We start from the raw sequence: 24198 nt of genomic DNA on the forward strand, positions 1-24198 counted from the left end.
GCAAGCAATGTTGGACTATATTAACACTCTGTAAACCATGGGCATCTTAGCATTTTTCTTGCATGTTTTCTGCAAATACAAATTCTTTCCATGCAAGAGTTCAAAAACACTATATCAGCATCTAAAATTAAAAGGAACAAAAAGAAGAATTACAATGTCAAAATTGTGTATACTGCTCTTGCAGAGAATCATCTGTTCCCAACGTCCAGGTTGAGTGGCTCATTGTTACCTACAACTTCAGCTCCTGGAGACCTGTTGTCCTCGTATGCAGACATATACACAAACTCATAATTAAAAATAAATCTTAAAACAAACATTTTTAGACAAATCTTCTGAACACTACATTTAAACTAAGTATTCAGTAGATTCACACATGATTTCAGCAGCAATAGTTTTTAGGTGTGCAATATCTTGTGTTATGGGTTCAGGGTAACAATACCATATGGTGACTTTTAAAATCTTCAAGACTACACATGAACTGGAGTATCATTGGTGTCACCTACAGTTTTTGATCCTATGACAATGGCTTTTACACCAAAACTGATGTACAGAACCTCAAGCCAGACAAGATCCCAGCATGGAGAAAGGAAAATAGGATGAAGTCCCACCTCTAGCTGAGGAACTATTGGCATTGGTTACTTCTATGATTGAGAGAGAGAGAGAGAGAGAGAGAGAGAGAGAGAGAGAGAGAGGGGGGGGGGGGAGGGGGGAGAGGGGGGAGAGGGGGGAGAGAGAGAGGGGGGGGAGAGAGAGGGGGGGGAGAGAGAGGGGGAGGGAGGGAGGGAGGGAGAATCTCTTTAGCTCTCATGAACAAAACTTTATTCTGTGCTTCCATTAGGCCTGGACATTTGGACACTGAAATTCCTGTCAGCCTCCTTTCTTTCCGGTGTTTTCATCTTTAGGCAGGAATGGCATAGCGTCTCATCACAAATTCCTCAGTAGGATGCTCTAAATGTCTGTATCACATGGCTTCATTCATTCTCAATCTATAAGTCTAATAATATAACTTCTCCTTTTTCCTCATTCCCTTCTCAGCACCATTTTGAAGTTTTAAACTGCTGTGTTTTCACCCTCCTTTCAGATCCATCCCAGAGTTTCCATCCTCACAATCGGTAGCATGGAAATTCAGAACTTGCTTCATCTCATTACTCAATCCAAGTATAAACCCTTCAGTCTATTCCCCACCATACCAAGAGCATTTCATTAAAATAGTTTGCTCAGCCAGTTCACAGATGTATAATTGTACAGCCATGTCCGCTGGTGTAGCATTTGCACAGCTGTGTTTGCAGATGGATAGCTTGCACAGTCGTGTTCACTGATGTTCACTATTTATAAAAACCAGTAAAAAGATAACAACCTAAATGCCAGCAACAGATGAAAGACACAAAATCTGCAGTACATATACTATAAAATGCTGTTCAACCTCTAGAATGAAGGCAATCCTCTCACTAACTGTGCTGAGTGAAATAATCAGTCACAAAAGGAAAAACACTCCATGAGTCTACTTACATTTGGTATCTACTTATAAAAGGAGGCAGAAGAGTTTGAGGAAGGAGAAATGGAAAAGTTGCTGAATGTACGTAAAGTTTAAGATATACAAGTAAAAGAAAAAACCTGGATATGACTTAATACTACCTAGCTACTTAACCATGGACAAGAAGGTAAATTCTGCCACTTTTTCATATTTTTAAAATTAAACATATCACTTCTATTTCAAGTTCTTCAGTAGCATCCTGTCATGTCTCCCAGTCTAAACCCCTCCCCAATGAAAGCAAAGTCTTTCATGATCTAGTCACTGTGTGCCTTTAATGTACTCCGTTTCCATCACTCCAGTTAAAGTCCGCCCGAGCACTTCTCTCCATTCACCTCACTCTCTTTTGTCTTTACAAGCCAGGCGCTCTGTTCCTGGACTGATGTAGAAGTCACACTCAAATCATGCAAATTAGGAGATTTATTGCCAATGTCTACAAATGGGGAGATTCTTGAGGACAGGAAAAAGGTAAACTCGCTATATCTAGCTCTCTATGCCCTGGCACAGTACCTTGTGAACAAGAGCAAGTCAAAAAGTGCTTATTGGATGAATAAGTGAATTCATAACCAAGCTAACTCAAAAGAAGAAATCATCCTTTTCCCCCTTTCAAGCATCTTAACCATTCACATTTGTGAGCACATCACAAAAGGCTTTTAAATCAGACACTCAGCATTATTTGGTAAAAGTTCCTGTAATTATTCTTGGTAAACCAAAATTCATTGTGGTCCAAAGGGAGTAGCACACCCTTCATAAATAGAGTCTGGTGCAGATAATGAGGTAATAATGCTCCATCTTCCAGCCAAAGTACAGGCACATGACAAAAGTTAGGCCAAAATATCTTTTTATTTATAGCATTTGCGTCCTGAGAATAATGATAAAAGCACTGAAAATAACTTCGCCTCAAATGGGTGTCCATCAGCTCCTCCTCTGTATCACTCAGAACCTTGAGAAGATAAGTTTCATTTAAGTGTTTTAAACTAGGCTTCACAGAAAGGTTCTTCTCATTGGCTTGCAGAGACCTGTCTTTCATGGCAGAGGCAAGAAAGATAGGACAGGTAGGTGACAGAGGCTCCAATGGGGGAGCTAGGCACTCCTGCATGGTGAAGTCAGAATAAAAAGAGTAAGCAAGTGCTATTATGAAAACTTGTCAAGCTCGGCTGTGTTAGTCATAATCATGGCTCTCCCTGTACTACATGTCCTGTGGGTCCAGAGGGCAGCAGGAAAACCATCTAGAGGTCAGAACACTGATCATAACCAGGTCTGAGATGTAGGGATGATAAGGCATTCTGGTCCACGATGCAAGCTATTATATGCTACACAACTGAGCAGCTCTTTATGTCCTCACTCCCTGATGATGTGGGATGTCCTTCTGTACAAGTGTTGCTTTTATTGGTTGATGAATAAAGCTCTTTGGGCCAATGGCCTAACAGAATAAAGCCAGGTGGGAAATCAAAACAAAGATATAGAGAGAATAGGCGGAGTCAGAGAGACTCCATGTAGCTGGCAAAGGAGAAGAACATGCTAGAACCTTAGAAACTTTACCAGTAGGCCACAGCCTCATGGCGATACACAGATTGATAACAATTTGTTAATTTAATATGTAAGAATTAGTTAATAAAAAGTTTGAGCCATTGACCAAACAGTGTTGTAATTAATATAGTTTCTGTGTGATTATTTGGGTCTGAGGTTCAGGGAAACAAGTGAACAGTCTCTGCTTACACTCCATTCTAACTCTGACTTTTTTTTTAGTTTTTATTTTCTTGAAAATAGATTTTTTTCCTTATATAATATATCCTGATCATAGTTTCTCCTTCCTCTTCTTTTCCCAGTTCTGCCTCATTTCTTCTCCCCTCCCTTTCTGTCTTTCATTAGAGAAGAACGGGCTTCTAAGAGATAACAACCAAACATGACAAAATAAAATGTAGTAAGATGAAGCAAAATTTACCATTATCAGTGTTGGACATTGCACCCCAACAGGAAGAAGCTGGCATAAGAGTCAGAGACTCACTTGTCCTTGCAGTCATGAGTCCCATAAAAACACTAAGCTAATAGCTATAATATATACACAGAGGATCTGGTGTAGACCCATGTAGGCCCTGTGCTTGCTACTTCAGTCTCTGTGAACTCATATGCCCCTAGCCTTGATTCAGAGGGCCTTATTCATCTGGTGTTCCCCATCCCCTCAGACTCCAACAGTCTTTCTGCCTGAGCTCTGAGGAAGGGGATTTGATGGAGACCTCCAGTTTAGACTCTGTCTCTACATGTCTGACTGTGGATCTCCACATCTGTTCCCATCTGCTGCCAGAGGAAACCTCTCTTACACTGATTGGATAAGGCACTGATCTATGAGTATAGCAGAATATCATTAAGAGGCATTTTATTAATATTTTGTACCAGAAGATTTTGGTTTTTAATCTATGTCTCTGAGCTCTCTAGTCTCTGGCTCTTGGGTACCCAAGCAATGTCGGGTGTGGGTTCCTTCTCGAGGGGTGGGTCTTATACCAAATCAGACATTGATTGGCTACTCCCACAAGTTCTGTGCCACCACTGCCCTATCAAATGTTGCAGGCAAGAAAGATTTCCACACCAGGCTCCAAATGGAAGCACTAGGCTTCCACACCACTCCCCAAGTGGATCCCAATTCTTAACACCTTCCCTAACACTCTCCCTCCCCCCATCTTCCTTGCTTAACTGATCCTCCTTCTCCTGACCACTCCTATAAAATCTATGATATTTTACCCTCCTAAAAAAATCACAAGTTCCCACCTAGAGCCATTCCTCTTTACCTAACCTCTCTGGGTCTAGGGTTTGTAACTTGATTATCATTTTATTAATACTAATATTCACTTGTAAGTGAGTACCTACGATGTTTGGCCATTTGGGTCTGTGTGACCTCACTCAGGATGATATTTTTTTCTAGTTCTATCCTTTTGCCAGGAAAGCTCATGATGTCACTTTTTAATACTCCATTGTGCCAATGTACCACATTTTCTTTATCCTTTCTTCTGTTGAGAGATTTCTAGGTTGTTTCCAGTTTCAAGTCATTATGAAAGAAGCTGCTATGAATATAATTGATCAGGTGCCCTTGTGGTAGGACAGAGCATCATTTGGGTATATGTCCAAGAGTAGTATAGCTGGGTCTTGAGGTAGATCAATTTCCAGTTTTCTTAGGAACCTCCATACTGATTTCCATAGTGGCTGTACAAGTTTGTACTCCCACCAACAATAGAGGAGTGTCTCCCTTGCTCCACATCCTCTCCAGCATAAGCAGTCATTTGTGTTACTGATCTTAGCCATTCAGACAGGAGTAATATGGAATCTCAAAATAGTTTTTACTTACATTTTCTTGATGTCTAGAAATATTGAAAAATTTTAAGTGTTTCAAAGTCATTTGAGATACTTCTATTGAGAAATCTCTACTTAGATCTGTACTAATACTATACTTATAGATCAGTGCCTTATCCAATTGAATTATTTGTTTTTATATATAGTTTATATATATATAGTTTATATATAGTTTCTTGAGTTCTTTATATGTTTTCAATATTAGTTCTCTATCAAATATAGCATTGGTTAAAAAAAATCTTTTCCCATTCTGTAGGCTGCCACTTTGTCTGATTGACAGTATCCTTTGCTTGACAGAAGCTTTCAGTTTTGTGGTGTATTACATTTACTGATTTTTGTATGCTGAACTATCCCTGCATCTCTAGGAAAAAGCCTAATTGATCATGGTGCATCATCTTTCTGATGCATTTCTTGATGCATTTGGTTTGCAAATATTTTACTGAGTATTTTGTGAAAGCACTATCATTGTTCATCATATTAATACATATGTTTTCAGTGTTTAGAACATTGTTGATCATATTAATTCCACATGTTTTCACTGTCTATAACATTGCTCATCATATTAACCACACATGCTCTCACTGTCTAGAACATTGCTCATCATATTAACCACACATGCTCTCACTGTCTAGAACATTGCTCATCATATTAACCACACATGCTCTCACTGTCTAGAACATTGCTCATCATATTAACCACACATGCTCTCACTGTCTAGAACATTGCTCATCATATTAACCACACATGCTCTCACTGTCTAGAACATTGCTCATCATATTAACCACACATGCTCTCACTGTCTAGAACATTGCTCATCATATTAACCACACATGCTCTCACTGTCTAGAACATTGCTCATCATATTAACCACACATGCTCTCACTGTCTAGAACATTGCTCATCATATTAACCACACATGCTCTCACTGTCTAGAACATTGCTCATCATATTAACCACACATGCTCTCACTGTCTAGAACATTGCTCATCATATTAACCACACATGCTCTCACTGTCTAGAACATTGCTCATCATATTAACCACACATTCTCCCACTGTCTAGAACATTGCTCATCATATTAACCACACATTCTCCCACTGTCTAGAACACTTGGACAGGATGTCTCATTAAATATTTCTTCAGTTGACTTGACCCAGTTGGCCAGATACAGCAATTCTTAAAAAAACATTAATTCTAAAAACAATTAGACATTATTACTTTTATAATTATTACTTTATAATAATTCAACTACTAAATTAAAATTTTATTTTTGTCATCCTACACCATGAGGAGAAAAATGAAACCTCATCATGATTAGCATGTCTACTAATTAATTGTGAACGCTACACAATACAGACATCAGGGAAACTGTTGAAAATATAAAAGCACAGAAAAAGTATTGTGTTTATGTGATTTCATTCATAAAGCAAAGATATTAAAAAGATAGACTCTAAAGCTGGAGACATTTGCTTTATCAGAGGGCTGCTTTGAGTTCAAGGTCACCTTCCTGAAAAAGCTAATAATGGAAATGAGGGTAAAATAGATTAGAAAAATGACCACAAATTATTTTGTTCTCATAAGTATACCCTTTAACATCTCTACCTGCCAGCTCCTCTCAGCGTAAAGAGTGTCTATATCTTCATTATAAGACTCTAGACTTGGGTACACACTTTGTTTTGCCTCTGGACCGCCAGTATTCATGTTTCAGACACTTCCAATGTGCAACCCACAGGTCTTGTGCATTCTTGGAAAGCTATGGATGTGGCCAAACACATTTGGAGATAACATCAGACTGCAAATTTGAAAAGTTTCATGCACTGTGTATGCATGAAAAAAAAAGTTTAATCTTATTTGATCCTCTCTGATCCAGTGCCCAGAATCCTAAGAAAACTAAGAGGCTGGTGACAACCTCCTCAAAGACAGAGCACCATAAGGAACACAGACAACTTGTCCCAGCCGAGTCCAACCGCCCACAGACATACCTTTCGCCCAACACCAAGCAAACATCAGTCAAACCATGGTATTCATGTGAATGATGGCCTCATGCTTTTCAGTTAAAGCCAAGCAAGCTCAGAAGGCACAGTCAAATTAATGAAGAATCATGAATAAATGTGCATGTATGGATGAACATTCACATGTGTAAAGGGCTGCGGCTCATGCTAAATACTTTATTCAATCACTCTCGGTCTTTCTTTTACTTTATAGTTGAGCAGTGCATCCTCATCACTCCTGCCCTCCCTCTCTCCCCCAATTCCTTCCATGCCCTCTCCCAAATACACTTGCTTTACATACACACAAATATATATCTCACACAAACCACTGAGAATTGCTAAATTCCACACTTCTAAGCTGATATTGTTTATTGATAAAAATGCTTTGTTTTCAGATAATAAAAATGCCTTTGGAAGAATGGTGTTAGGGCCAGAGAGATGGCTCAATAGGGTAAAGGTGTTTGCCATGCAAGCCTGGCAAGCCTAGTTCAAACCCCAGAGTTCAGGAAAAGGATGTTGTTATGAGCTAAAGGACAAAAATTTCCACCCCTGTTACAGGCCAAATAATCCACTTCAGGTAACTTTCCAATGCTTCCATACAGGGCATTAGCATGACTACGGGAAAGAGGGTAAAGAAGAGCTTCCTGGGATTTTCAGGAAGAAACTTCTCTTTCACTTGTAACCCAAGGGATTGAATCATATGCCTCCCTTACTGAAACCATACTATAGACAGAAGAAGAGAGCCTATAGCCCATGGATATACATAGAAATTCTGTTATCTTCCAATTCAGCAAGACTGATAATAAAGAGATGTAGCAAGATGTTAAAACTATAACTTTGAGATAGAAGATATAATCTATGCGAGCATTTAAAATCAAGTCACCATCTGTATAACTGTATAAAGAGATTATACCCAGAATCTGGAACTACCTCATCCAGTAACAGAACAAATACTTCTAAAAAACTGCAGAGAGGAGATATTTTTCAGATGATCAGCTTTGGAGAGAACAGCAGGAAGAGTCGGGGTGTGCACACTTCCCTCGTGCCGGCACAGTGAATGCATTTCCAGGAACCGTAGAGGAAGCTAAAGTGACTCTAACCAGACAACAGAGATCGTAGCCTAAGCCACAGCTGTATAGATGTTGGGGGTTATCCAAGGCTTCCTTAAGAAGGAAGTGACCTGGAGAGATGGGGAGCTAGGGATGAAGTTTTCCTGGTAGTAAAGGAAGACATTTCAAGAGGCAACCAGGGATAGAGACAATGTTCCAGAGCCTAGGAATTGCACCCATCAGGAAATCTCCAGTCAACTGAAGACATCTACTGCTTTAAAGCTTCATTGGTCTCAAGGAGTATTTAGTCAGCTCTCAAGGGTAACTTGTTCATGTAAGAACGTCTATTCCTTTATCATTTCTCCCTCTTAGCTCAAGCATGCAAAGGGAAGAGAAGAGACTTTGGGGAGGAAGAACAGAGAAGCAGCTAACAGCTGCATCTCCCCATGTGTGCTGCCAGCCAGAAGGAAAAGGTTTGGAAATATGATGCAAAATACAGCTTCGGGGTTTATTTAGCTGTACAGTTTGATACCTGAATTAAGACTGATTTCTGATTTAAATTTAGTAGAGTTTAGAGAAAGCAAGAAGGGGCCTGCTGAAGTTTTCATCTGGATAAAAAGTACATATAAAAATTGAACCCTCATCAGAGCAACGGACTGAGCCCCCAAGGTCCAGTTGAAGAGCAGAAGGAGGGAGAAGATGAGCAAGGAAATCTGGTCCACGAGGGGTTGGTCCACCCAATGAGACAGTGTGCCTGTTCCAATGGGAGCTCACCAAATCCAGCTGGACCAGTACTGAATGAGCATGCGATCAAACCAGAATCTCTGAATGTGGCTGAAAATTGGGGCTGACTGAGAATCCACTGATAAAGGCACTGGGACTTGTTTCTACTGCATGTACTGGCTTTTTGGGACCCTAGTCTATTTGGATGCAAAGCTTCCTAGGTCTGGATGTAGGGGGAAGGGCCTTGGACTTCCCACAGGGCAGGGTTCCCTGCTCTCTCTTAAGGAGGGAGGGTAAGGGAGGAGGGTGAGCGGGGGGGGGGGGAGCAGGAGGGGAATGGGAGAGGAGGAAGTGTAGATTTTTGAATGGAAAAATAAATAATAAATAAAAATTGAAGAGAAAAAATAATTTTCATCGTTTAAGCTACAAGGTCATGACAGTCAGAGCAAGCCATCACCATGGGATATACAAGCGTGAAAAGGATATAGAATGTCTGCACACAGAAACAAAGTCTGCATATATCTGAACAGCATTTTTGACAGTTTGCTTTAATCAAAGGCAATCTCTTTCCCTCCTTTTATTTAGTATAAATTATAGGCTCAGGTACAGTAATTCTAGTTATCACTGTTGTAGCATGTTTTGTTCTGAAAAAATTGTAAAGGGTATCTAGAGCATTCATCAGCAAAAAAAGTTGCAATTTTTACACATACCCTTTCTCCAGACCCTTTTCTGCTCTCACTTAACTACACTAATTCTAGATTCTCAGAAGAAAGCCATAGCAATGGCAAATGTTGACTAATGTGTGGGCTTCCCACCTAGTATAATAGTCACTCTCCAGAGTTTATTAGTACGCCCTGTAGAAGCCAGATTAGAGACGGCACTGCTGCCATCTATAAGAAATTAAGTGAAACATTGTGCAGGATTGGGATTGCATTGTCATTAACAATCTTTTTACTATGGTTTCAGCTAATATGTGTGTGTTGGGAGCAAATCCATCTTTGACAGAAAAGCTTATATCCTTATACTGACGACATGGTTTATAAGCACTCTCAAATGCAAACAGCTTTTCCTAGCTGTGAGAGGTATAGCTCACAAACTAACAGAATGGAGTGTCTTCAACAACTTCAGCAGGCTACTTTGTTCATTAATATGGAAATACTTTTTCCATATTTACTATCCAAGAATTCTATAAGAAGTTTTAGTATACTCATAGTTTACATGTTGAAACTTGTATAACGGGAAATGTTAGCTGTAAGTATCTCCATTTCATAGCTTAAGCTAATTCTAATCAATTTCATTTCCAAGATGTGACTTAATCAAGAACTCACACATAAATAGTTGGGCAGAATCACAACTTCTTTTTGAGAGAAATAGATTACTTGGTGGCACCTTTCCTGACACCATAACGCAAGGTGATGTGGAACAAGTTACTTGTCAAGTTAAGCTCTTATGCTTTTCATAATAGACTGACAATCACACTAGTCCAATGGCATCTATTAATGAATTATAATCATTATCAGTAATGTATTAGCCCTTAGATATGATACTGTGCACAATGTATAGGAACCTAGCAGCTTTTAGCTGTGTGACCACTCGGAAGTTTCAGTATGCTTTGCTTATCTCTTTTCCTGCATCTGAAGGCTAATAGAATTAATAAGTAAAAACACTAAGTACATGCTGCGAAGCAGAAGACATTTTAGCGTAGAGAGGTGAGAAGAGCACAAGATGTCTGACCTTCAAAAGATCCTGCACATTTGCAGTAGAATCACTACACAAGTGACCAAAGAAATGGGATATAAAGAACCTAAATTAGTGGTCACAGCTTGTAGACTTGGGAGTTTTCTTTGAAAGCAATCCATTATTAGACCAGATATAAATGGATATGGTTGATCACTTCTCTTTAAGATACATTTTGGTGGCACACGCCTATAATCCTAGCAATTAGGATAAGATAAAAGAGTCATAAGTTGAAGCTTCAAGCTAACCTTACTACACAGAGATCTTATTTTTAAGAATGCTTTTGACCAAACAATGGACAGTATTTTTTAAAAGCATTTACATTTGGTCGTCTTTAAGAAGTGCATACTATATGTGTGTGTGTTTTGTTAACATTAGAAAACTTTTACTTATGCATATGTGGATGTGCACATATATGCTACATGTGTGAGTGTCATTGAAGATCAGAGGAAGAGACCAGATAATCTGGGGCTGGACTTATAGGTATTTGAGGTAGGTGCTGGAAGTCAAGCCTGAGTTCTCTGAAATGGCAATATGAGCTCTTAACCACTGAGCTTTCTCTCCAGCCCTGTCAATTTTTATTATTTTAGATGGTCCAATTTGAAGACATGTAACTTCCCTGAGCCTGTGAATCTTTTACTTGCAATTCCTAGAAAAGATATCGATTAAAAAGCAGTGGAGGAGGGTTATTTCCAATTCAACATAATGGAAATTTTCACCAGCAGATACATTAAAGGGGAAAAAATAAAGCCTGATATGACAGCAGAAGACAGTGAGTTACACAGAAACTACTAAAAAAATCAATACAGGCAAGCTTATATAATAAAAATACTAACTATATTTCTACATATATAAGTAGCAAATATATGTTGAAATTAATAGTATAATTTACAATTTCACAAGGAAAATATAAACCTATGAAGCATAAAAGACTGAAGAAAGAAAATCCAAATTAAGAGGTATGGACTATATTCATGGATTAAAAGATTTAACATAGTAAATACATCAATTCTGCTGAAATTTATTTTTGTGTGTCTCACAATTTCTATAATAACATCAGTATATTGTTTAAAAATATGACCACATTTAGGGGGTTGGGAGTAAATGTGTATGCATAAGTGTGTGCAATAGCTCCTGGGTTTGCATGCAGAGATTGGAGCCTGTGGGTTGCCCTGTCCTATTCCTCTCTACTTTATTCTCTTGAGACAAGGTCTCTCACTGAATCAGGAGCAAGATCAGCAGCTAGTAAGCCCCAGGGGCCCTGCTTTCTCCCTCCTCTGTGGCAGTAAGTGACAGGCAAGCATGAGACTACCAGCAGCTTGCTATGTGGGCTCTGAGAATTGGAATTTAGGGCTTCATGCTGACATAGTAAGTGCCCTTCCTACAGAATCATCTCCCCCAATCACTTGTGTTTTAAGACAGGGTCTCAGTAGGTAGTCCAGGCTGGCACTGAACTGATGATCTTGCTTCAGCCTCCTGCATAGTGGGATTATAGGAGTAATATAAAATACCACACGCCACCCAATTTTATGTGGAATGGCAAAGAAATTAACTAAACAACCTAATTTTGAAAAATACAATAGGAGGAAACATTCAACCCAATGTTATGCATTCCCATGGAACTAATCAAGACAATTGCAGGTGGAGGGAAAAGACACAAATCAATGAAACAGAAATTGAACAGTAGACCCACAAATAGATCCATAGCTGACACGTAATAAAAGTACAAGAAGAGACAATGCATACAGAAAGGCTTAACCTTTAACAAATGCTTTTAAAGCAAGTGGACATTTAAAGGCCAAAAGGAAAAAAAAGAAAAAGAAAAAGAGCCTCACGAAAGTTATGTATTTAAAAAAAGAAAAAGAAAAATGAATTGTAGATTTAAATGGATAACACCAGAGTATTTTAAGATAAAATCTTAAAGATCCCAAACTAGACAAGAAAAATCCTTAGAAAGGACAATCTACAGAAGAAATTCAAAATTTAAAAAAAAAAATAGGCTTCAATAAAATTCAAACTTTTGCTTTTAAAATGAAGGAAAAACAAGCTATACATATTATCATGTTATGTCAAATCAACAATCTTAAAAATGTAACATGTTTGCTGTCAAAAAACAGAATCTAGGGGTGGGTGTGTCCACAGACACATAAGGAACATGTTTAAAGGCCGTGGTTTCAACATGTGCATCACGGACTCTTTGGGGTTGACTGACCCTTTCACAGGGGTCACCCAAGAGCATCAGAACACACAGATTTTTACGTTAAGTTCATAACAGTAGAAAAGTTACAGTTATGAAGCAGGAACAAAAATAATTTTATGGTTGGGGTCACCATAGCATGAGGAACTGTAGTAAAGAGTCACAGCATTAGGAAGGTTTAGAAACACTGTCTTAAGGTAACAAAATCACATATACAATCAATCAATATACTTACCTACCTATCTATTCATCCATCATGAAAAAAGAAAGTATGCTATTTGGAAGAAGAGAACCAGAGGAATAATAGAAGAGTAGATGTGAGCAAAGTACAATGACATCCATGTATGAACATGACATAAGTAAAACCACTGTATGAAAGCCTTACAAACAATTTAAAAATAGCAACAATACAAACAAAAGGACAAGTTATACAGCAATGCAAAGATATGTGCAAGTTTCAAGCGTGACAAAGGAAGAACGTGTAGAAAACATAAGCAATCCTGCACAGTAGTAAGGGAGCACATGTGAGCTGAAACTACACAGAACCTAATAAACAGCAGAAAATTTTGTAAGTGACTTTAAATCATTGTCAAAACTTCCTATTTTACATATGTATATATAGTGAATTTATCCACATACACATATTTTACAAGTACTAAAAGCTAATTTAGCATGGTATACTTAAGACATTAGAAACTTTCAGAATAGTGCCTTATCGTGCCATAACTTACAATACATAGAACACGCATTTCCTAAGTGGTCACCCTGAGTGTTCAAACTGTTGTCGAAGTTGGATCAGCTTCTAACATTTTATGTTTCATTTCAATGTTATGAGATATCTCTGGGTTCCTTTAGTGAAGATTTTTACCCCTTTGTGTGGGATTTCACCTTTTCCTCAGTTACGTCAAGAGGTTTACCACTACCAAATTCCACTAGCTGCACAGTTATTCTACTAAATGCACCACTGTTAACATTTTATCCACTATTTCCTACGGAATCCCATTTGTACCTCATTATAATTTTATTTCATCTTATAAATTTTATTTATGTGCTGTACTTTCATCTTTGTTGGACAATTCCATTTTTAAGTGATTTGTTTTCATAAAGTGTCATCAGGATTTATCACCCAAAACTCAGAGGCTACACAAACATACACTTTGGTTTCTACCTTAATAGAAGGTTGGTAGTGTTTACCAAACGTTTTGAAAGAAGCAACTGGTCACTTACCATGACACCCAGCTGTTTCTTACATTGAACTCTATGGACTAGAGAGCTAGCCAGAAGGTTTGTACTTTATGCAACCATAACTAATATGCCATATTAACTGAAATTTGAGCTATGTGATTTGCACCATGACGGGGGAAGGGATAGGCATGCAAAGCCAGTGTAGTTTATACAAAGAATTCTCAGAACTCTGTGGCTGAAAAAAGTCAAAGTAAAAATGGAAAGAAGACACGAGCACACATGTTGACAAAAATATACAGATAAAAAGTTGTTCCTAAATATATGTCCAACTACAATTTGCATCTACTAAAACATCAAAAAAATTCATGATAATATCAAAGGCTGGTAAGAAACTGGAAATACTCCAACCCTCAAGGAGAAATAGTGAGAATTTAGAGGTGCAGTCACTTCGCAAAATAGTCAGACATATTTAAAGACTACTAATACACAGCTATCACACCATTCAAAAACCACAGTTAAGGCCTGACTATCAGAGTAAAAATTGTGTCCACACATTTACATGAAGGTGATTGCTATATGAGTTCTACTGCCCCCAGACACAGCTCCTATCCTGAATATCCACAGGTGAGTATTTGAACATACTACAGCACATTCATAGCATTAAATGCTACTCAGAAGTTAAAAATAAACTATTGGTACAGAAGCTGGTGAAGTTTATGGATTAAAAAGGCTCATCTAACAGACACAGTGTCTAACTGATATAGAGTATCATAGAATAGCTTCAAAATGACAAAATTATGAAGAATTCAAATAGGTTAGCTAACTGCATGTGTTGAGACAGGGGTATTATTTAGTAATAGAGGTAGCACAAAGAACTGCTGTGCTGATGTCATATTTCTGTATCCAGACAGTGAGGATACTTACATAAATCCACTCATGATCAAAAGATAAAACCACATACAACTACACACTCAAAAGGAGGACATAGACGAAACACATCAAATAAAAAAAAGGAATGGAGGAGCACATTTGTTGTCTCAGCACTCAAAGGGGGTGTGGTGACATAGAAAACTAGACAGAGCCAAAAGTGTGCATCTTTACCTACATATGCATCTAGTGTTTCTCTTTCATTTCATTGCTTTAAAGACAGTGTTTTATATTGTATACCATAGCCCAAGTTAGCCATGTATTCCGGGTGACTGCTCCATTTCAGCCTCCTGAGTTCTGGGATTACAGGCTTTAACCACCACAGCTGTTAAAGTAAAACTTTTTAAAAAATGACTTCTGAGCCAGTGATGCCACTTTCAGGCATGTACCCATTATATACTCATACAAACAGCTGGATATATTTCATACACAGATAGATATATGCATATACAGGGATGTTGCTGTAGCAGTGACATAAGAACAAACAACTGTACCCATCTAGAATGTCTATATGGTGTTCACATAGCCATAGTGGAAAAGAGTATGTAGCCAGTTAAAAGTTTAGGACAGGAACTAAAGAATATGAATTTTAACAACCACACATCTACCCTACAAATTAATGCTTTTGACAAACACAACTATATTTTTATTTAGTGGTTGTAATACTCTTTATCGCCAACTGTACTAAGAATTATGAATTTGGGGTTAAAGAGCAATTCCAGAGAGAACTATTGATGAGGAAGACCCTCCCGAAACACAGCTGGCACCAGCCAACAGGCTGGGAGCATGAATACACAATAACAAAGAAAAAGAGAAAGTCGGTGCGGTGCTAGCATCCTCCTCTGTATTGTCTCTTGTCCTTCAGACAGGAAAAATGGGTTCCACCAAGTGCCCCTTCAGCACATGCATATGAGACACGCACCATGGAACAATCCCTCTGAACGGTGAACTCAAGTAATTCCTTTTTATTATTATTTTACATATAAGATATTTTGTGACATTGACAAGAAAATACAGTGTTACAGGTCTCCAAATCTGAGTAATCAGGGAGCATGCAAGGTGATTCACTGAAGTACTGAGGGGAAAAAGGACAGTAAGGTAAGTATTTGTATTTAAATTAAGGTTTATTAACAGATAACAGATATATTGATACAGATGTTGTTACTTGATCTGGATACAAAGTGAATTAAGAACAAGGCCTGACAGTGGTGCCCTGACTCCCTCATTCACCAACAATTTACAGACAACTCACAGAACAGTAAAGTAGCACAAGAGGCTCAGCAGTGGAAATGACAGCCAGCCATAGTAATTCAAGAAATGACACAACCGAGCTTTCTCCTAAATTTGCTCTTTGCTAAATTACAAGGTTAAAAGTTATGAAAACAGATAAAAAAAAGTCCATGAATATTTTCTAAGAAAAAGTGCTACCAGAAAACTATTTTTAAAAAGTTTACTGAAATACTTAGGGTTTGTGCTTTTGTGACTGAAAACCTTGCTCATTACCTAGCAAAAATTTCAAGTTTCACAATATAATAACTTGGAAATAACTTCTAGACCTACTTTAAAATCTCCAAAACATCAACACAAATTATTTTTTTAAATATTCCAAAATGCTTCTGTAAGTTTATTCTCTTCATTCCTACCTATAGGTTTTGCTAAAACAGCTCAGTACTGAGTGTGGCCTTTTTCACAGAGTAGGACTTAATGACTAAACATATCACATTCATATTACAAATTCCCAGTTATTCTACCATAGGATATTCATTGCGAATAATTTTATCTTAAAAGTTTTAGGGGCACGTTCCTCAGATAAAGCTACTACCAGACATCGCCCAATGCATCCAAGAGTAACTTTGTGACAAGGTAACCTTATCTGAAGAGACTTGGTTGCAGCTTTAAGTCTAGAAACATGCTTTTCTTTTTCCTTTGGGCATTCCTCTTTAGCCTAAAACCCAAAGACCTCTTTTTGCACGGTTTATGGGCATTTGAAAAATTTCAAAAGGAAACTGATCCTCTCAGGTGCTACCATTCCCAAATCTCATACTTAAGACAATCTTGTCCACTCTAGTCAGCAGGAATATTTTTTCAGTTCAAGCAAAAAGTTAACAAAAATGTTGAAATGTTGCTAACTCTATTGTCTTGCACACTACAACCAATCGCTGTACTTGCAAATTAGCTCCAAAATCTGCCCACTTATCACTTTTCCACCAGTAACATAGGAGCCTACGTCTTTATTACCTGTCTAAATTACTGCAGAAACAAAAGAGCTTCTCTTCCTGGGTTTCCCTTTTTAACTAAACAGTCTATTCTTTAATCTATCAGTGACTCATATAACACTTAAATATAAGAGCTTTCCTCTCAAAACCTCTCCAACAGCTTCTGCATTAAACAAGAGAAGCCAGAGTCAGTGGTCTCACTGGGTCCATAAGACATCATAGAATCTTGTTTCCTAGTGCAACTGCTCTCGTACTTCAATTCCTGCTCCTTCACCAGCCCAGTGACCTCCTTGTCAGTTCTCAAAAATATGATCCTAGCTCATCCACGGCTTTGGATCTCTTCTTTATTGGAGTGCTTTCTTCCCATATATTCATAAGGCTATGCTCACCTACTGCACAAGTCATTTTATTTGTGTCGGTCCATCCATATAAAATGATAAATTGAGCCAAGGATGTAGCTCAATGACAAAACAATAGAGTGTGCAAAGCCCTGGTTTTGATTCTTAGTGCTGTAAAATGGTGAACTCCACCACTTTATTCCAAATATTTCTTCTGCTTCATTTTTTTTCTGTTATCATTTGTGACCATTGAAAACAGATGTTTATTGTCTATCTCCTCCAGTGGGAGTGTGACTAGTGTTTTTGTTCATTAACACAGTTTGCCATTGGCACAAATTTAACAATAATTACCCAAATGAAATGTCTACCTAGAACTATATTTTCCCCCAGTGTTGCCTGGGAGTCAGTTTTTTCGACTATTGGAATTTCCCAATAATATTTACAAATTGTGCCTAATACTTCTTGCTTTTACTGGCTCTTCTTAGTCACACTCAATATTCTGTTTGTCTCTTAGTAAATTATTAATCTTGTACCAACTTAGCCACTCCTTTCTTTGCTAGTACTTTCAGGGTTTTATTTTGCTTTATAGAAAGCACAGTCTAAAAATTGTGTCAGATAACTTTTGAAATTCTTTTCATCTTCTTTTCAAATTCTTTCATCTCTACCAATGAGGCAGTACTCCTGAGTGTTCTCACTATAGATGATATTTTCTTTAGCTTGTATACTTTCCTTTGTCTATTGATCTAATCGCAATGATCACAGGCAAGAACTCAATTACCTCTATTTCTGGCGGCTGATAGCTTGTTAATCAGAAATCTGTCAATTCAAACATAAGGAAATCTCCACTTTCCCCACTAAAGACTTGCCCTTTTCAAGCTCAATGAAAGTGATCTCACCATGAGACCCATAAACAACACCTGAAGGTAGTCTTCTTGGCAGCATAAATGTGGACACCACCACTTTTCCTCTAACTCTATGATCTTTGAGTGAAAGACTCAAGAGTTCAGAGCCCATTCCATATTCTGGTAGACAGAACAGAGTGTAAACTACGTGTCCTGTTTAGTGTCACAGACACTTACCTAGAGATTAGGAACGATCACTAGAAGAGAAAGAGGGACGCGGGTTACAAGTAATCAAGCCTTCTCCCAGAACACCACTGATGTTTAAGACAAACGTTAACAAATATGTGCTCAAGGATGTAATTACAGGGTGACAAGATGAATAGACGAGAGAATAGTATAGCAAATACTACAACAGAGAAGTTGTAGAGAAATACAAGACCCTAATAAGCAACAGGACACTAGACCACTAGGAAGAAAAGATGCTCAAATGTAGATTCAAGGCTTAAGCCATACAGTATCATGAAGTTCATGGCTTCTGTTTCCTCTATCAAGAAAAGGATAAGGCCACTTCTGGGTGAAGACAATGGAATAGTGCTGAGTTTCAGTTGCATAATCAAGGAATTGGTAGGAAAGTGAGGGAGGAAGAAATGGAAGAAAAAAAAAAGACACCAAAAACATAAAGCATAGCACCTCACGCTAACAAGCAAAGAGACACAAGAACGGTAAGAACCAGAAGAACATGTAACTAACTGCATGTAGGAAAAGAAAGTTGGTAACATCTGAACAGTTCTTATTCAAAGTCTATAAAACTTCCCCAGAGAAAAGTTCTCCATTAATATAATGCTCTTTCCTACCATCAGTATATTCAGGGATGCTTTTTTTCTAGTACCCAGCAGTCAGCTCACAACTCAAGTTAGCCTTCATAAAAAAAGATGCATTAAAAAACGACCTGGGTACTCGCACTTTAAAAAAATCATGAATTTACACATCACACACAATCTCCCTTTCTCATCTCTCCAGCCCAACTTGAGTGAAGCTTCTAGTGTAGAGGAACCCTCTCATATCCACTAATCCTTCTCCTTGACTTACTCTTTGTGTAACTTGGATTCCACCTGCTGTGAACACATATCACCTAGCAAATGTCTCCAAATCCCTGGTCTGCTGCTACTTCTACCAAAAAATAAAAAAATAAATAATAATAAAATAAGCAATTCAATGTTTCTGGAGAAATATCACATCAGAAGTCTGCTTAACTCCCAAATTCACATTCTGCCATATTTCCTTTTCAAGTAAAGATTCTCAAATAATTTTTCCCTTCAAGGTCCAATGTCAACTTTATCCTTGAACTATTTTAAACCTCAAATATTTTATTCATGGCTCTACATTTGTTTCTGTAGTGGGTTATTAATTACAAAGGCATCTTCAAACTGTTTCAGTCAAAACCACCATCAATATTGATGATGGTAAACGGTGCTAAAACTACTTCATGAGCCATAAGGCTCACTTTTCTATTTCCCAGTAATTAGAGTCCTGATAAAAATCTTTCAAATCGCTCCATTTCAAAGGACGTTTACATTACCTGTCAATTTAAAAAAGAAAATGATGCCATCACATTTAGTCTGTTAACTCTAGGAAGGCAGTTATGTAAGAATACACAACCTTGTTTCACCACAGTCAATAAATAACCTGGTATGTATCTCCCAGGAATTTGTTAGCAAAGAAAGCAGAATCCAATAAAATATCAAAATATAATAACAGAATTTCTCAGATGGCTCCAGGTTCAGTGTGACCTCAGTTCTATTTATTGATTCAGTATTCTTTATAAGGATGAAATATAAATTATGGAACAAAGGATCTACTATAAGACAGACTACAGAGCTACTTGATTAGGCTTTCTAGTCATTTAAAAAAAACCAGCTATTAAGTCTTCCAATTCACACAAAATGCCAACCACTATGTAAGTAAATTTTTAAAGAGAAACTTTTTTCAGAAAATGAGAAAGAAAACCCTTACCTGGTAATGTGCTATTAACATGTACATCTAAGTCATGTTAATAACCAACAGCACATTCGCTTTTAGTTTACAGACATGGATCTAAGAGCAGATGATTGAAAGGAACAGAAGAACAAAGTTGATATTTATTGAGCACTTGTGAAAAGAATGAAAATGAGATTTGGAATGGCCCATTAAATCCTTTATTAAAAAACTGTCACATTAGATTCACATATTATTACTGGTGTTGCCAATAAGATAATGTTGTTAATGATTCAATTGTATTTGATTATATAGAAAGGTGGTTTGGTTTGAAATTTATAAAATGTCAAAATCAGAATATTTATATGTAAAATATTGGAATATACCTTTAATACTATTACAATAACAAGAAATTTGATATACTTCAACTGTAAATTCAGTAAGTCAATGAAGCCTGATAACTTTACGAAGAACTCTAATTTTAGAAATTATTTAACTTATTAACTCAGAGGGGAAAAAAAGACTACCTGGATTTAACTCATTAATTCCAAAAAGTAAACAGCTTTATTTTCTAAACAAAAAGACTATGTCTACACATCTCATACATCATTTTAATAAAGAAAACATCTCAAACTCACAATACTTTCTGCCTTCTTGGTAGGCATGCACTGTATACCTGTGTATGTATATACACAAACACACGTGTGTGTGTGCGCATGTACATGTGTATAAACACACACACATACATTCACATTTCGTTTGTTGTGTTTTGTTCAGGGCCTTTTGGGGGAATTAAGGGAAGGTGGATATATACCCAAGATCTTTTTTTTTTTTTGGCGGGGGGGAGGGGGGAGTGGAGATAGGGTTTCTATATATAGCTTTGAAGCCTGTCCTGGAACTTGCTCCTGTAGACCACCAGTCTGGTCTCTAACTCACAGAGACCTGTTACCTGCCGTCTGCTTCCCAAGAACTGGGATTAAAGGCATGCACCACCACCACCTGGCTATCTCCAAGATTTTTAACAGCAAAATGTTTCGTGTAAAATAAAGTCCACAATATAAAGCTAAGGAAAATGGAATGAAAATGAGAATATTTCACCAGGTAACGGAGACCTCAAATGAAGCTCTATTCAGGAGTTACTTTGCTTCACAAACAATACTAGTTGATGATTAAGCAACCAGTGACAGAGGCCACTACCATAAAAGGGACTAAGTCACCTATCAAGAACTATAACTGGGGTTGGAGGTTGAGTAGCTTTACTTACGTTTAAAATAGAAACAAAATGCAACAGCACACAAAATACTTGAAACGATTATTAGCTTACTTTTGACATACTGTAATCCAACCTTTAAATTTTGGCACAAATCTGGTTGTAGTTCACAAACTTTATTCATATAAAAATGCTTACTGCATTTCAGTATATGGCAATTTATAACTTCCAAGATAGCCTTATGAACAGTTCCTAAAATACACACAATCCCAAACACATCAATGGCCTGAAAGCATTATTAACCTATACTTACTAAAAGGAATTCTTTATACATTCATTTGTACATTTTCAATTTTTCCTTAGTTGTTCTGCCAACATGTTAGCGCAGAAACTATGGTAGGGACAATACATACTTCTAAACATGGCCAGGAATACATCAAAAAATTTAGGACCTACTTTAAAGTCACTAATCAAATTGTCTAAGTCAAGGTTAATCAATTCTCCATTATAAATTATAAAAATCATCATATGAAAGTGGATAATGGAAATTCAGTCCAGTAATTTCAAAGTGAACACAATTAAATTTAAACTTCATTTACTGGAAAAACAGCAGGCACCAGCTTTTCAGTTAAAAAGAAACTTCTATAGATTTTATCTAATAATTTTCTCAACATTCTATATGAATTTAAGTTAGACAGAATAATAAATCTTTTGACTTGTGTGTGTATGCATGTATGTGCATTCACACACATGCTTCAAAAAATTTTCCTGGAGTGGGGTTTTAAAAATAAATTTTCTCTAGTTTAACTATAATTTTGCATTTAAACAATTTCACAATCTATGGTTTGGAGTGTAACTAACTCACTGGGAGAAGTGCTTGCCTAAAATGCACATGGTTCTGGGCTTCTTCTTAAGACAACAAACAAACAAACAACAAAACAAACAAAAACCCACAAAGATTAAAGCCACTTTCTAAATGATTCTAACCAGCTTTAGTAACTACTGTATTTATAATTTTGTAAAAAAAAAATCTTTAAAATGTCAAATAATTTTGCATAGCTCATCAGTGCAATAAATAATCCCTTCCCAAAACCTTCAAAAAAACAAACAAACAAAGAACACTGTCATCGCTTTGCGTTAAGAAGTCACAGGCATTTTTATTTAGGAAATGTTTCTTTGATATTTATTAGATAGTGTGGATTTTCATTTAGGTGAGAACCTTTTTGTGTAGACTAACTCAAACTATGCCTTTCTTTTCATAATTGAATTATATCTTACTCTGCATAGCAAAGAAGTGAATAGTTCTTTGAACTTAAATATTTGAGATTTTCCTCATCATGAATTAGTTCTTCCTGTATAAACTGCTGTTCTGCTGCTGCTAAAGAATAGTCAAGTAATAAGCAAACAGGAAACAAACCACAAATTATACTAATTAATAATGAAATATATTAAATGTTTAAATATTAAACAGCAAAATACTCCTTGTATATTAAATAAATAAGATTTGAATTTGTCATTTGGGGATATAGGCCAATATACTAATGAGAGATGGTCTAGTGCAAAGAGTGGCCTCAAAACATACATACATATACACACACAAAACATACACAGATGAAGAGAAAAAAGGAGGGGAGGGGGAAACACAACATTTAATACTGGTATTACTTCCAATAACACTTTAAGTGGGTGAATCTCACTCCTTTCTCTCTCTCTCTCTCTCTCTCTCTCTCTCTCTCTCTCTCTCTCTCTCTCTCTCTCTCTCTCTCACACACACACACACACACACAAACACACTTATCTGGAAAACTTTTAAAAATTAGTGACAATTGAGTTTATCCCAGAAAAAAAGAGTAAGGATTCAGATGTATTTTTCAAATCTCCTTAAATGGTGAGCTTCTGATTAAAAACGACTTTTTTTTTTCTTACTGTTACTTAGCACCAAAACTCCAAATAACAGAGAACCTTCCTTTTACAAGTAAGGCTGGCAAAAGTACCTCAGTTAGCAACTTACAGATAAACTAAACTTATTAATGTATACTCATTTTCTTGAAACTACTCATTTCTTCTCATTGCTTACAATTCTTTATTCTTAAATTCTAAGATCAAATAAGGTCAAAACTATTTTTATGGACTGAATCACTTATGTTGAAAACACATCATCCATTTACACACAGAAATAACTACTGAATGCCTACATGTGCAAGGCACTATGTTAGGTGCTGCTGTAGAACTGAGTCACAGGAGAAAAATGAACGATTGGCTGAGCATAGTGGATCTTTATAATTTACTTTTCCCCTTTATTTTTATAATTAATCACTATAAAATTTCATAAACTTACTTAGGGAACGAAAATGTTCAGATTAAAAACATCTAAAATGTATATGCATGTTTATGTGTTGGTAATGAAAGAAAGGAGACTATGAAACAGAAGGAAGAAGAGTTCTTAGGGAAGGGTAAGGAAAAATGAGAAAGAAAGAATATATTAATAGGAAAGCAAACAGGGAACTGGAGGCAAGAGGGCTGGGGAGGACAGCGGTGGATGAGAAGAGAACAAGTAAAGTGGCATGTACATACCGAAATCCTAGCATGGAACTCATTAAGCTTCCGCCTTGAATTTTTTTTAAATCTTAAAAAATAAAACGACAAAAAAAAATTCCCAGTGCACAAAAAGGATCTGATTTCAAGATACATGAAAAGCATAGTCCCAGGTTTACTAAGTTACAGAGTATACCCAGAAACCTTTGACTATACACAAAGCAAATTTAAAATAGAAAAATAAACCATGTTAAAGTAGATATCAATTTTAATCATACTCTGTTATCAAGTAAATTTCAGATAGTAAGAATAAATACCAAATCTCTTTATGGAAAGGTAGTAAGTAGTTCATGTCCACTTTGCAGTAGTCTTAACAAGTAATTTACATTAAAGTATTA

At 36.9% G+C, this 24198-nt stretch overlaps 1 long non-coding RNA gene across 1 annotated transcript; it reads right to left on the minus strand.

Moving 5' to 3' along the window:
• Positions 1-22979: 22979 nt before the first annotated feature.
• On the minus strand, positions 22980-23133 carry LOC142858643 (uncharacterized). The gene is made up of 2 exons (XR_012912064.1): positions 23056-23133; positions 22980-23022 (listed from the first exon to the last, which is right to left on the minus strand). It is a non-coding gene; the product is annotated as an uncharacterized LOC142858643 (long non-coding RNA).
• Positions 23134-24198: the final 1065 nt, after the last annotated feature.

Source organism: Microtus pennsylvanicus, chromosome 10 (assembly GCF_037038515.1).
Source record: "Microtus pennsylvanicus isolate mMicPen1 chromosome 10, mMicPen1.hap1, whole genome shotgun sequence".
Classification (NCBI taxonomy): Eukaryota; Metazoa; Chordata; class Mammalia; order Rodentia; family Cricetidae; genus Microtus; species Microtus pennsylvanicus.